General features: G+C 40.8%; 1 long non-coding RNA gene and 2 other non-coding genes across 3 annotated transcripts in view; 1 reads left to right on the top strand and 2 right to left on the bottom strand.

Moving 5' to 3' along the window:
• Window positions 1–13,237, bottom strand: part of LOC126427229 (uncharacterized) — a 107,396-nt gene that overhangs the window by 56,169 nt on the left and 37,990 nt on the right. The window lies entirely within an intron of this gene.
• Window positions 5,521–5,594, bottom strand: Trnas-cga (transfer RNA serine (anticodon CGA)). The gene has a single exon. It is a non-coding gene; the product is annotated as a tRNA-Ser (tRNA).
• Trnas-cga (transfer RNA serine (anticodon CGA)) lies at window positions 5,870–5,943 on the top strand. Its single transcript has one exon. It is a non-coding gene; the product is annotated as a tRNA-Ser (tRNA).

Genomic DNA, 13,237 nt, shown 5'->3' with positions numbered 1-13,237 from the left:
AGGAAACTAAATCTTCTCACTCTTTGATGTGATGCCAAGACACAGTACCAATATTTCTGAAGCAGATGTGAACACATTAACCAAACCCAAAAAGGGCTTCCAATGATTTTGTCACCATAATAACCCAGGTGATTGACTGATTCTATATGATAACACAAGTTTGAGGACTTCAGAACCATCATTAAGCAGGGTTGGACAGTATTATCTCATCCATCCTACAGCCCTGACCTAGCGCACCTCCAACTTCCATTTGCTTGTCTCATTAAAGCATCACATTTGTAGATGACATTTTGAGGATGACAAAGATGTGATTCTTACAGTGGAGAAATGGCTTCAATACCAGAACAAGGAGTGGCACTGACAGGGTACACACGCCCTTGTATCTTGATTGATGAAGGCCATAGAACAGGGCAGCAATTGTATGGAAGTATAGGGAATGTAGAGTAAACAACATTCTTTCTTTTGTGTATTTATCGTTGTGTTCAATAAATAATGACTGAAGGAAAAAAATGTAGTGCCTCACTTTTTGGGTAACCCTCAAATTTATTTTAATAGTTATTCCATATTATTTTTACTACTTTGTGAATGAAACTTGTGGTCAAAGCACGAACTGTTGGTAGTGAAATTTAACAGTGAAAAAGAGAGGGATGGCTGTACTGAGCTGAGAAGACACATTACATTTCAATGATCTGTCACCCTGATGCTACTCATAAACATTTACCTCAAGTCAGTTACCTTCTTGTAGTTTCTCCATGTTAAGGACCTGCTATGCACTGCCACCATGTCTTGTCATGTGACTTTGCTTCCATTTGCAGAGGATTGAGGGCCGTAAGACAGCTCTAGTCTTCAAGCCACAAAATAACATAACTGCCTTTTAAACAACTCTTTTGTATTTTGTTACTCTTATGTGACATTCATATACATTGAGTAAACAGATCTCATTAACGAGAACAACATTATCAAATTGAATCTCATAACACCACAGAAGAGAGTGACATTGCCCCTCAGCCTTGTTAAGCTTATTCTGGGTGTTGATATTGCAGACAGTGCCTCTTCCTCTCTGCCTTCCAAAACACTGCCAAGCCACAACCCCAATAAGTAAATAACCCCTTCGTAGCACGAGAAGATGTTCCATATCTGTCACACTTTGATGATGTCCTAAGCCGACAATTCTTTTGTCATTTCTGCAAATATTACACCACGAAGTACACACAGTGGGGAGTTCTTTATATATTAACTAGCTAAATAATATTTTTAAATGAAGAGATCAGACATATTTTTATGGACAAATAACATGTATCGCCTAACTAGGCTGCAATCTATGTTATGTTAAAGGATACCAGATGCCATGTTAATTTACATATTCACAAAACTTAAGTGTCACATTCAGTGTTTTTCATATTTATACTCTTGTAATTTGAAAATATATAGTTTAAATGATGCACCATATTAAAGTCTCACAACCACCCGTTTTTACACAATAGTTGTGTAAAAGGCTCAGGAAATGTCACATCCGTGGCTAAAACTGTTATTGGAAAGTAGTTTGTTTGCAAGGTGCTACTCCAGTCTCCGTAAGCAAGAAATTACTATTACTTCATTTTACAAATGGGCTCCCATTCAGTCTGTCGCCTTGCTGCTGATACAACAATGGACCAGTTAATGATGGACTAGGATAAATGATCACTGTAAAGACCGACCTACCTACCAACCAAATCATGCCACAGGATCACTTGACTTTAGACACTGACTGCTATCAGAGCTGAAGAACATCTCTCTCTTATGTTCCAAACCGCCACCTATAGCAAACACTAAATGGCTCAGTTTCTTTACCTTGGCATTTTCCCTTCTGCCCCATGATGGTTCTGGAACTACCTTCTGTTGTCCTCCTGACAATTCTCACAATGTAATCCCTATGAGCAAATAAACTGATACGGTTTCCTTTTCCCAACATGAGTATGTATATTAATTACAAGTCCGCATCATTATCCAATCCTGACTACACCCCCAAGTGGGTGTAAGAACTGCCATCTGAAGTGAGATGCCAAATTTGACCAACTTTCAGCTTTGAGGTGCCCCATACAAATTACCAAGCCGTGAACAGATGTATGAAACCACCATGCAGGACAGTACGGCTCCATGCTGCAGTGCAACAGACAAGTGCTTCACACAGTCAGCCCAAGCTGCCCACCACAGTCTACCCAGGCCTAATGCCACGCTGCCATCACTGCCATTAGGTAAGGAAATTCAACCTCGTCTGCCTCCTCTATCGTGGTCGCACGAGGCCACATCATGATTATGATGTCCCGATGCCACCTCGACACCGGGTATCGCCACTGCATTGCTGCCCAATCTATTGTCAATGAACAATTTAATTGTAACAATCAAAATATACGATTTCTGACAATATACTGTAATTGTATAGCTAAAAAATCCATTCACCAAGCAATGGTTGGTGTCTTTCCTAATCATCCCATCTGTTAAGTCTCCCCTGACCTTGCATTCTGGGTGACTTTTCAGAACCCCACCCCTTTCCCTAGACGTCTCAAGTTCCCTTCCCTTCACCCCTCTCCCTACCCGTTCAATCTTTATGCTGGAAGGAGGGGCCACTGGCTTCAAAAGCTTGCATAAGTAAAACCTTTCTCCTGCCATCACTTGGTGACTGGATTTTTTTATCTATCCAATTACTACATATTAAATGTGCAAGCTTCACTTGTAGGGGGAAAGGCCTCAAGCTTCACTTGTAGGGGGAAAGGCCTCTGGACCAATGCTGCCACTGACATCATCGAGGTCTGTGATCAAATTTTTTGTGTGTGTGTGTGTGTGTGTGTGTGTGTGTGTGTGTGTGTGTGTGTTGTGTGTGTGTGTGTGTGTGTGTGTGTGTGTGTGTGCGCGAAACAGCACTGTGCCTGGAGCTAGCCTAACTTCCCTACTTCTGTGTTCCCATAGGCGGTTCTAAACTAGGTGTAAACGTTGACACAGTAGTACAAAATGTAATGGATACAGGGAAACTGTCCCCATCGAGTGATGAAAAGTTCATAGGAGTACCAGCATGAAGTTGCAAGGAGTGGCTCACGCTTATGTAGATTCAAGGAAGGGCTGAGAAATACCAAGGCATTTGACATCCTTGCAGAATGCGTTGAAGATATGTACAGAAATAAATACTGTCAGCTACTATAAGGACAATTTTTCCATCAAATAATAAAATTCTGGAGAGGATTTCGAGTGATTTTCTGACCGAATAAGAGTTGTGTCTTGTCGTACATATTTACTAACAGAAAGTAATGAAAGGAATGAGATACCACTCAGGAAATCAGAAACTTGCTGTGCAGATTCACTCATTCGCAGGATTGACCCCACAGGTACGTGACAAGGTGAAGTACACTGAGTACACTAAGTTAGGCTATAAAACTCACAAAGGAGGTGCAACAATTCGTCTAATCATCCACCGGGATAAAGCCCACTTGATGTGCATTCGTTGCCGAAGTGTGCTGCACACGTTGCAAATGACAAAAAGTTACACGGCTCCTTAGTGTTTGGCACCAGCATGTGCTTGTTTTAGAAAAATCAGACAAGGGGAGAGAAAACTATCCATCTCTACAGCACTGGTCAGCTAACCAAGTAGGTCAACGAGGTGCTCGAAGGCATGTGAATACGCAAAATGTGAATGGGAGCAGTTCTGCCACTGCTCCTTGCTCCCCTTCTGCAAAGCCAATCTGGTAAGAGAGATAGGAATTGCTCAAGTTTGCAAGATAAATGAACAGCAGAACTTCTACCTTCCTCATCAATACAGGCATACAAATAAATGTTTTGTTTGTTAGATATACTCACTGTCAACTGTACCCCATTCTAGCTGACTTTGCAACTTCATCTGAAGAAAAGAAACAACTTCTGTCAAACTTCTTAATGTACCACAAGATTCCTACATATGATACCAAGCCAATAGCCTGGAAACCATATTGCGTATCTTATCACTTGCAGCCTGCAGTAGAAAAAATGCCTCAGATTTACTAAAAGCTGGAGTAATTAAACCTTCTTTCAGTTCCTGGTTGTCACATACAGGGTGTACATAAAGTCCGGGAACACTTTCAGTCATTATTTATTGCAAAAGAACTAAACATTGTACAGGTCTCATACATATTGCACTTTGAAGAGAGACTGTGAAAGTTTTTGTTTTTTACAAACATTTGATATGCAAACCATGAGAGACCCAGCATATGTCAGTATGGTAATTGATACCTTGCCATACCCATCCTAGCGTGGCATCGTCGACTGTGGCAGTCGCTTCCCGTATTCTCTCCCGGACTTCTGCTGTATCACGTGGTAGAGGTGGTACATACATCAGATCTTTAATGTATTCCCACAGAAAAGACTCACATGGAGTGAGGTCTGGTGATCAGGATGGCCATTTCATGGAACAGCTGTCCCCTTTTGTAGCACGGCCAATCCACCAATGTTCAGGTACCCACAAACTTCAAGATGGAAATGGGGTGGAGCCCCATTCTGCTGAAACATGTCCAAGTAGGAATACCCAGTGACAGTGCTTTCGACAAAGAAGAATGGCCTGTACAGTTTTCGACGTGACAAGGCACAAAAAATATTTACCTTTGGGGAATCACGCTCAAATTCAATGCATTTGTGTGGATGCTTTGAATCCCATATTCGACATTTATGCCTGTTCACTTTCCCATTTGTCAAACTACAACGTACCTCAACTCACCATGCTTGTGACTAGCACCAACTATCGGCAAATTACCAAAATACGCTGTGGCAGTTGTAATGCTATTGTAAATATAATACTGCCATTAATCTGTATATTTTAAATTTTTTGTTCCGTAATAATTTTGAAAAATTAAACAAATACTATAACGAGAGTAAGCTTTTGTTAAGTGTAGTTTATCTGTTAAAAATAACCTCTTTGATGTAGGTGGAATAAATATATTAAAACATATTTTGTAAATAATTATGTAATATTTCACGTACAACTGTAATTAATTATGTCAATTTTGTATGTATGTGCTGTCACGCAATTGTAGATGGTTCATACTTAGGGTTTTTGTAAGCAGAAGTGTAAAATGAAAATGTGTAGGGATCATAGGTAGAACGGAACTCCATTCTGTGGTGGAATGGGAAAGGTGGTGGGGCACACGAGTGAGAATTGGCGTGCAAGTGACACACACTGTCGGTAGCTGCCCTGCAAGTGGTGAACACGCTCAGACGTGTTCTACATGATGGCGCAGTACAGCAATAAATTAATAGCTCAGAAATTTGCTATTTTACCGTAGCCACCAAGAGGAAGATAGAGCTATGTACATCAAGAGCCGTACCTGTGCAATGTTATTATGCAGCACCACCTCATGCCACCTTCGACATTAGTAACAGGCAAAGTACTTTATTTAGAAGTGTATCACAGTATGAACCATCCTTCTTCAATCAGTTGAATGTAAGTGTTAAATGTACCTTTGTGTTTAACCATAATTTTTCAATTTCATTTACGAAACTTCCTGGCAGATTAAAACTGTGTGCACCAACCGAGACTCGAACTCGGGACCTTTGCCTTTCGCGGGCAAGTGCTCTACCATCTGAGCTACCGAAGCACGACTCACGCCTGGCCCCCACAGCTTTACTTCTGCCAGTATCTCGTCTCCTACCTTCCAAACTTTACAGAAGCTCTTCTGCGAACCTTGCAGAACTAGCACTCCTGAAAGGAAGGATACTGTAGAGACATGGCTTAGCCACAGCCTGGGGGATGTTTCCAGAACGAGATTTTCACTCTGCAGTGGAGTGTGCGCTGATATGAAACTTCCTGGCCGATTAAAACTGTGTGCAGATACTGCCAGAAGTCAAGCTGTGGGGGCGGGGCGTGAGTCGTGCTTCGGTAGCTCAGATGGTAGAGCACTTGCCTGCGAAAGGCAAAGGTCCCGAGTTCGAGTCTCGGTCGGTGCACACAGTTTTAATCTGCCAGGAAGTTTCATATCAGCACACACTCCGCTGCAGAGTGAAAATCTCATTCTGGAAACATCCCCCCGGCTGTGGCTAAGCCATGTCTCCGCAATATCCTTTCTTTCAGGAGCGCTAGTTCTGCAAGGTTCGCAGAAGAGCTTCTGTAAAGTTTGGAAGGTAGGAGACGAGATACTGGCAGAAGTAAAGCTGTGGGGGCTGGGCGTGAGTCACGCTTCTGTAGCTCAGATGGTAGAGCACTTGCCCGTGAAAGGCAAAGGTCCCAAGTTCGAGTCTCGGTCGGTGCACACAGGTTTAATCTGCCAAGAAGTTTCATATCAGCACACACTCCGCTGCAGAGTGAAAATCTCATTCCGGAAATTTCATTTACCTCATTAGGGTCCTTACCTAAACGAATCTATTCCGAGTATTCTGATGTTTATTGAAGCTTGAATAATAGTAAATTACTGGCAATAGTACTGCTTTGGTAGTAAATTCTGAAAATTATTATTAAATACTAAAGTTTGCACATATCGGTTTAAGAACCACCGCTTTGCGTGACCATGAGGATAAGTTTTCAATAGCATTTTTTAAAGTAAGGTAACATAATTGTTTAACTGCAACAATCTTAACAGTACTTGTTCGTGCTGCTTCTCCATGTCAAAGAAAGCCAGACAAATATTGGTGTTAGTTAAATGTTAACAAATAAAAGTCGTAAAGAAATGAAATCTAGTCGTGTTAAATAATAGTTTTGGTCATAGGAATAATAGCTATAAGTTTAATATTTTTTTTGTATCCTTGTTGAAACATGTGTGTGTCGTTGTTGTTGTTGTGGTCTTCAGACCTGAGACTGGTTTGACGCAGCTCTCCATGCTACTCTATCCTGTGCAAGCTTCTTCATCTCCCAGTACCTACTGCAACCTACATCCTTCTGAATCTGCTTAGTGTATTCATCTCTTGGTCTCCCTCTACGATTTGTACCCTCCACGCTGCCCTCCAATACTAAATTGGTGATCCCTTGATGCCTCAGAACATGTCCTACCAACCGATCCCTTCTTCTGGTCAAGTTGTGCCACAAACATCTCTTCTCCCCAATCCTATTCAATACTTCCTCATTAGTTATGTGATCTACCCATCTAATCTTCAGCATTCTTCTGTAGCACCACATTTCGAAAGCTTCTATTCTCTTCTTGTCCAAACTATTTATCGTCCATGTTTCACTTCCATACATGGCTACACTCCATACGAATACTTTCAGAAATGACTTCCTGACACTTAAATCAATACTGGATGTTAACAAATTTCTCTTCTTCATAAACGCTTTCCTTGCCATTGCCAGCCTACATTTTATATCCTCTCTACTTCGACCATCATCAGTTATTTTGCTCCCCAAATAGCAAAACTCCTTTACTACTTTAAGTGCCTCATTTCCTAATCTAATTCCCTCAGCATCACCCGACTTAATTAGACTACATTCCATTATCCTTGTTTTGCTTTTGTTGATGTTCATCTTATATCGTCCTTTGAAGACACTGTCCATTCCATTCAACTACTCTTCCAAGTCCTTTGCTGTCTCTGACAGAATTACAATGTCATTGGCGAACCTCAAAGTTTTTATTTCTTCTCCATGAATTTTAATACCTACTCCTAATTTTTCTTTTGTTTCCTTTACTGCTTGCTCAATATACAGATTGAACAACATCGGGGAGAGGCTACAACCCTGTCTTACTCCCTTCCCAACCACTGCTTCCCTTTCATGTCCCTCGACTCTTATAACTGCCATCTGGTTTCTGTACAAATTGTAAATAGCCTTTCGCTCCCTGTATTTTACCCCTGCCACCTTTAGAATTTGAAAGAGAGTATTCCAGTCAACATTGTCAAAAGCTTTCTCTAAGTCTACAAATGCTAGAAACGTAGGTTTGCCTTTCCTTAATCTTTCTTCTAAGATAAGTCGTAAGGTCAGTATTGCTTCACGTGTTCCAGTGTTTCTACGGAATCCAAACTGATCTTCCCCGAGGTTGGCTTCTACTAGTTTTTCCATTCGTCTGTAAAGAATTCGTGTTAGTATTTTGCTGTGACTTATTAAGCTGATAGTTCGGTAATTTTCACATCTGTCATCACCTGCTTTCTTTGGTATTGGAATTATTATATTCTTCTTGAAGTCTGAGGGTATTTCGCCTGTTTCAAACATCTTGCTCACCAGATGGTAGAGTTTTGTCAGGACTGGCTCTCCCACGGCCGTCAGTAGTTCCAATGAAATATTGTCTACTCCGGGGGCCTTGTTTTGACTCAGGTCTTTCAGTGCTCTGTCAAACTCTTCACGCAGTATCATATCTCCCATTTCATCTTCATCTACATCCTCTTCCATTTCCATAATATTGTCCTCAAGTACATCGCCCTTGTATAGACCCTCTATATACTCCTTCCACCTTTCTGCTTTCCCTTCTTTGCTTAGAACTGGGTTTCCATCTGAGCTCTTGATATTCATACAAGTCGTTCTCTTATCTCCAAAGGTCTCTTTAATTTTCCTGTAGGCGGTATCTATCTTACCCCTAGTGAGATAGGCCTCTACATCCATACATTTGTCCTCTAGCCATCCCTGCTTAGCCATTTTGCACTTCCTGTCGATCTCATTTTTGAGACGTTTGTATTCCTTTTTGCCTGTTTCACTTACTGCATTTTTATATTTTCTCCTTTCATCAATTAAATTCAGTATTTCTTCTGTTACCCAAGGATTTCTACTAGCCCTCGTCTTTTTACCTACTTGATCCTCTGCTGCCTTCACTACTTCATCCCTCAAAGCTACCCATTCTTCTTCTACTGTATTTATTTCCCCCATTCCTGTCAATTGCTCCCTTATGCTCTCCCTGAATCTCTGTACAACCTCTGGTTCTTTTAGTTTATCCAGGTCCCATCTCCTTACATTCCCACCTTTTTGCAGTTTCTTCAGTTTTAATCTACAGGTCATAACCAGTAGATTGTGGTCAGAGTCCACATCTGCCCCTGGAAATGTCTTACAATTTAAAACCTGGTTCCTAAATCTCTGTCTTACCATTATATAATCTATCTGATACCTTTTAGTATCTCCAGGGTTCTTCCATGTATACAACCTTCTTTCATGATTCTTAAACCAAGTGTTAGTTATGATTATGTTGTGCTCTGTGCAAAATTCTACAAGGCGGCTTCCTCTTTCATTTCTGTCCCCCAATCCATATTCACCTACTATGTTTCCTTCTCTCCCTTTTCCTACACTCGAATTCCAGTCACCCATGACTTTTAAATTTTCGTCTCCCTTCACAATCTGAATAATTTCTTTTATTTCATCATACATTTCTTCAATTTCTTCGTCATCTGCAGAGCTAGTTGGCATATAAACTTGTACTACTGTAGTAGGTGTGGACTTCGTATCTATCTTGGCCACAATAATGCGTTCACTATGCTGTTTGTAGTAGCTTACCCGCATTCCTATTCATTATTAAACCTACTCCTGTATTACCCCTATTTGATTTTGTGTTTATAACCCTGTAGTCACCTGACCAGAAGTCTTGTTCCTCCTGCCACCGAACTTCACTAATTCCCACTATATCTAACTTCAACCTATCCATTTCCCTTTTTAAATTTTCTAACCTACCTGCCTGATTAAGGGATCTGACATTCCACGCTCCGATCCGTAGATCGCCAGTTTTCTTTCTCCTGATAACGACATCCTCTTGAGTAGTCCCCGCCCGGAGATCCGAATGGGGGACTATTTTACCTCCGGAATATTTTACCCAAGAGGACGCCATCATCATGTAATCATACAGTAAAGCTGCATGCCCTCGGGAAAAATTACGGCTGTAGTTTCCCCTTGCTTTCAGCCGTTCGCAGTACCAGCACAGCAAGGCCGTTTTGGTTATTGTTACAAGGCCAGATCAGTCACTCATCCAGACTGTTGCCCTTGCAACTACTGAAAAGACTGCTGCCCCTCTTCAGGAACCACACGTTTGTCTGGCCTCTCAACAGATACCCCTCCGTTGTGGTTGCACCTACGGTACGGCTATCTGTATCGCTGAGGCACGCAAGCCTCCCCACCAACGGCAAGGTCCATGGTTCATGGGGGGGATGTGTGTGTCTTCTTTAAATAATTACTGAAGTACAGTGATAAATTCCATAAGTAACAGAAAGTGGGATTAATAGTACTTACTGCCAAGTGACCCAAGTAAATGGAAATTAAGTGGTTGTGTTTCAGTTACATAGTAAGTGAAAGTAGTTATTTATTCAGTGTCGAAAATTGACTTCATCTTTTTGTGTGGACACTGTGCCCGATTTGGGCTGGTGGCCAATTTATTAAGCAAAACAGTTTATTGTTATAAGAGGGTTTGTCTGATAAAAGGTTTCCAAAAGTAATTATTCTCACTGCTATTCCCACAAACTGTATGATTCGGAGAAAAATAGTTTGATAATTTACCATTAGGTTGAACACAGTTAAAATCACTCTCTGAGAGTCGATGGTTTGGAGTGTGCCTGTCACTACTTACTACACAGTTCTGACATTCCTAATCATGGATCTTCCATCTTTACAGTGGTAGAACTTAAACGTTCTGGTACCATATTGACGAGAACGCGAAAGAACCATTGCACGGTACACATGAAAAATGAACTTTCAGGGTTTCTCTTCAAAATGACATACGTATGATATCTGTACAATGTTTTGTTCTTGTGCAATAAATAACTGAAAGCGCTCCTGGACTTTTATCAGGGTGTATATGCGGACAAGGAAAAAAAAATTCCCGGATTTTTCACGGATAAAAATACACTTTCTCCCAGGTGAAAACAAGCTTTCTCCATGTTAAGTGACAGTATATTTTCTCTTATCAATCCTTTGAATGGTTATGGTTTTATACATGAGCATAGAATTTCCTGGCACTATAGAAAACGAAACTCAGGGAAAAAGACAAGATTTGGAAATATCTTTCATGTGCAGCAACATGCATGCTGCGTATTTTCGTATTACAAAAGTATACATTAGAATTCCACCAAACACCACATGTTACTTTCCAAATCATTGAAATCAAGATTGGGATGCGCTTTTGTAAGCCAGTCATAGTTCATGTCACATGATCTCGCCAGCCGATATTCAGAGCATAGGACACGTGATGTAGTCAGCCAACAGCAACATCACTGTTAAGTAGCACGAACACACAAACCGAAAAGTAGTATTACGAAATTTTTATATAAATTTGGGATCGTTTTATTCTCCCATAATTTGTCCCTGTTTCTTGTCCTTCCTTGTTCCACAAACAATCTTGCCACCACCAATTCTGTAGCTATTCGTGCCATTGTCAAAATTTGTTCACTGATTAACTTCACTAACCCTGCCAGAATCACAGGTTAGGTTATCCTGCAATTGTTTTTCAGTTAGGCGTTTTACGTTTTTGTGCAACACGTTTTCCACGTCACTTCCAGAATAGAACTTAAGTGGCTGCTAGACGAGAACTGTACTACTGGTCCTTACTAGTGTAGCAATATGGCCAAAAATTTTCTGTCAAAATTTCATTTCCTTGGATACACAGAGAAGATAATACATAATCTTTCTCACCTGTTATTCCTGAGCGTTGTTTATTTCTACTCTGGTAGTCTGACTCTATGGATTTCGCTAGTAATTATAACAACACTGATCATTCACAAACCCAATCAACCACATAATCAGACAGCAATTGGCATTCATCCGTTTGGCTTTAGTCCGCTCAGCTCGTATAGCCCTGTCCCATCTACGGGAAGTTTATTTCTAGATGCGATGAGACATCACATACACTATGCATGCATTCAAAAATCAACTTATGATTCAGTCAGAAATCAACTTAAAATGTGTTCAAAAATATTCAAAATCCAATAGGAATGCATTTCAAAATCATATGAATAATCAATAGACAAACATGCGCTGCATGCTAGGCACTTTGTGATACAAGTTTTTTTCCTCAAGAATACGAATTTTCCCGGTAGCATCTAGCTGCTTGATGCGGCTACTTGCACAGCCAATCCACATTCCTGTAGCCAGAATCAGGAGAATCTGCTACTCAAAAGCAACTCAACTGCCCACGCGCATGAGCCCACTCGTAACTGCTAAAACGAATCTAATGTAAACTGTTGTGACTTCATGCTCATCGCAGGCAATTTGTTTTTATGATGCATTGCATAGTCTTCCTAAAGACTTTGACACAGCTTGCATTTGGCAGACACTTGCACGAGCACGGTGTGTTGTCGTTGTATATGGCGCATTTCCTTTGCAATTTAAGTAATTTTCGTTCTTTTTCTCTCGTTTATCTTTTATTGTTGAAGTATTATTCTGCAGTAGTGCGGTACAGTAATATCTTTTGTTAGAGTATCGGTTCTTACCAGTCAAAATTACAAAAAATTAACTGAAAACAATGAAAAATGCCTGGAATTCTAAAAAAAAAAAACAGTTGTCCCGGGTCGTATACACCTTGTTTATGTACGCTTGTTACAGTGGTAGTCCCCAACAAAACCAGTTACAGAGGAAAAGCTTGCAGCATTTTTTGCAAGGATTGATCATATTTTCAATCATCTTGTCAAATGCAAATTCTTCACCATGCTCCAGCTACTATCAGATTCATGTAGCTATTAAAGATGGAGAAAAAGACAGCTTTTGTTGTACCCTGTGGGCATTATGAATATCAAAGAATATGTCCAGATACATGTGTCCTGTAACGTTTTTTTTCGCAGAAGAAAAATGGGCCGTAAACTTTAAACCGTGAGATTGCACAGAACACGTTAACGTTTGGTGAATTGCGAATTTGCTGCACGAATGCGTGAGGATTCTCTACCGCCCAGATTTGCACATTGTGTCTGTCCACTTCACCATTAAGAAAAAATGTTGCTTCATCACTGAAAACAAGTTTCACACTCAACGCATCCTCTTCCATGAGCTGTTGCAACCACGCCGAAAATTCAAAGCATTTGACTTTGTCATTGGGTGTCAAGGCTTGTAGCAATTGTAAATGGTAAGGCTTCTGCTTTAGCCTTTTCCGTAAGATTTTCCAAACCGTCGGCTGTGGTACGTTTAGCTCCCTGCTTGCTTTATTCGTCGACTTCCGCGGGCTACGCGTGAAACTTGCCCACACGCGTTCAACCGTTTCTTCGCTCACTGCAGGCCGACCCGTTGATTTCCCCTTACAGAAGCATCCAGAAACTTTAAACTGCGCATACCATAGCCGAATGGAGTTAGCAGTTGGTGGATCTTTGTTGAACTTCGTCCTGAAGTGTTGTTGGACTGTTATGACTGACTGATGTGAGTGCATTT

Source organism: Schistocerca serialis, chromosome 11 (genome assembly GCF_023864345.2).
Source record: "Schistocerca serialis cubense isolate TAMUIC-IGC-003099 chromosome 11, iqSchSeri2.2, whole genome shotgun sequence".
Lineage (NCBI taxonomy): Eukaryota > Metazoa > Arthropoda > Insecta > Orthoptera > Acrididae > Schistocerca > Schistocerca serialis.
The sequence above is the reverse complement of the archived record's forward strand: the minus strand, read 5'-3'. Positions and strand labels throughout refer to the sequence as shown.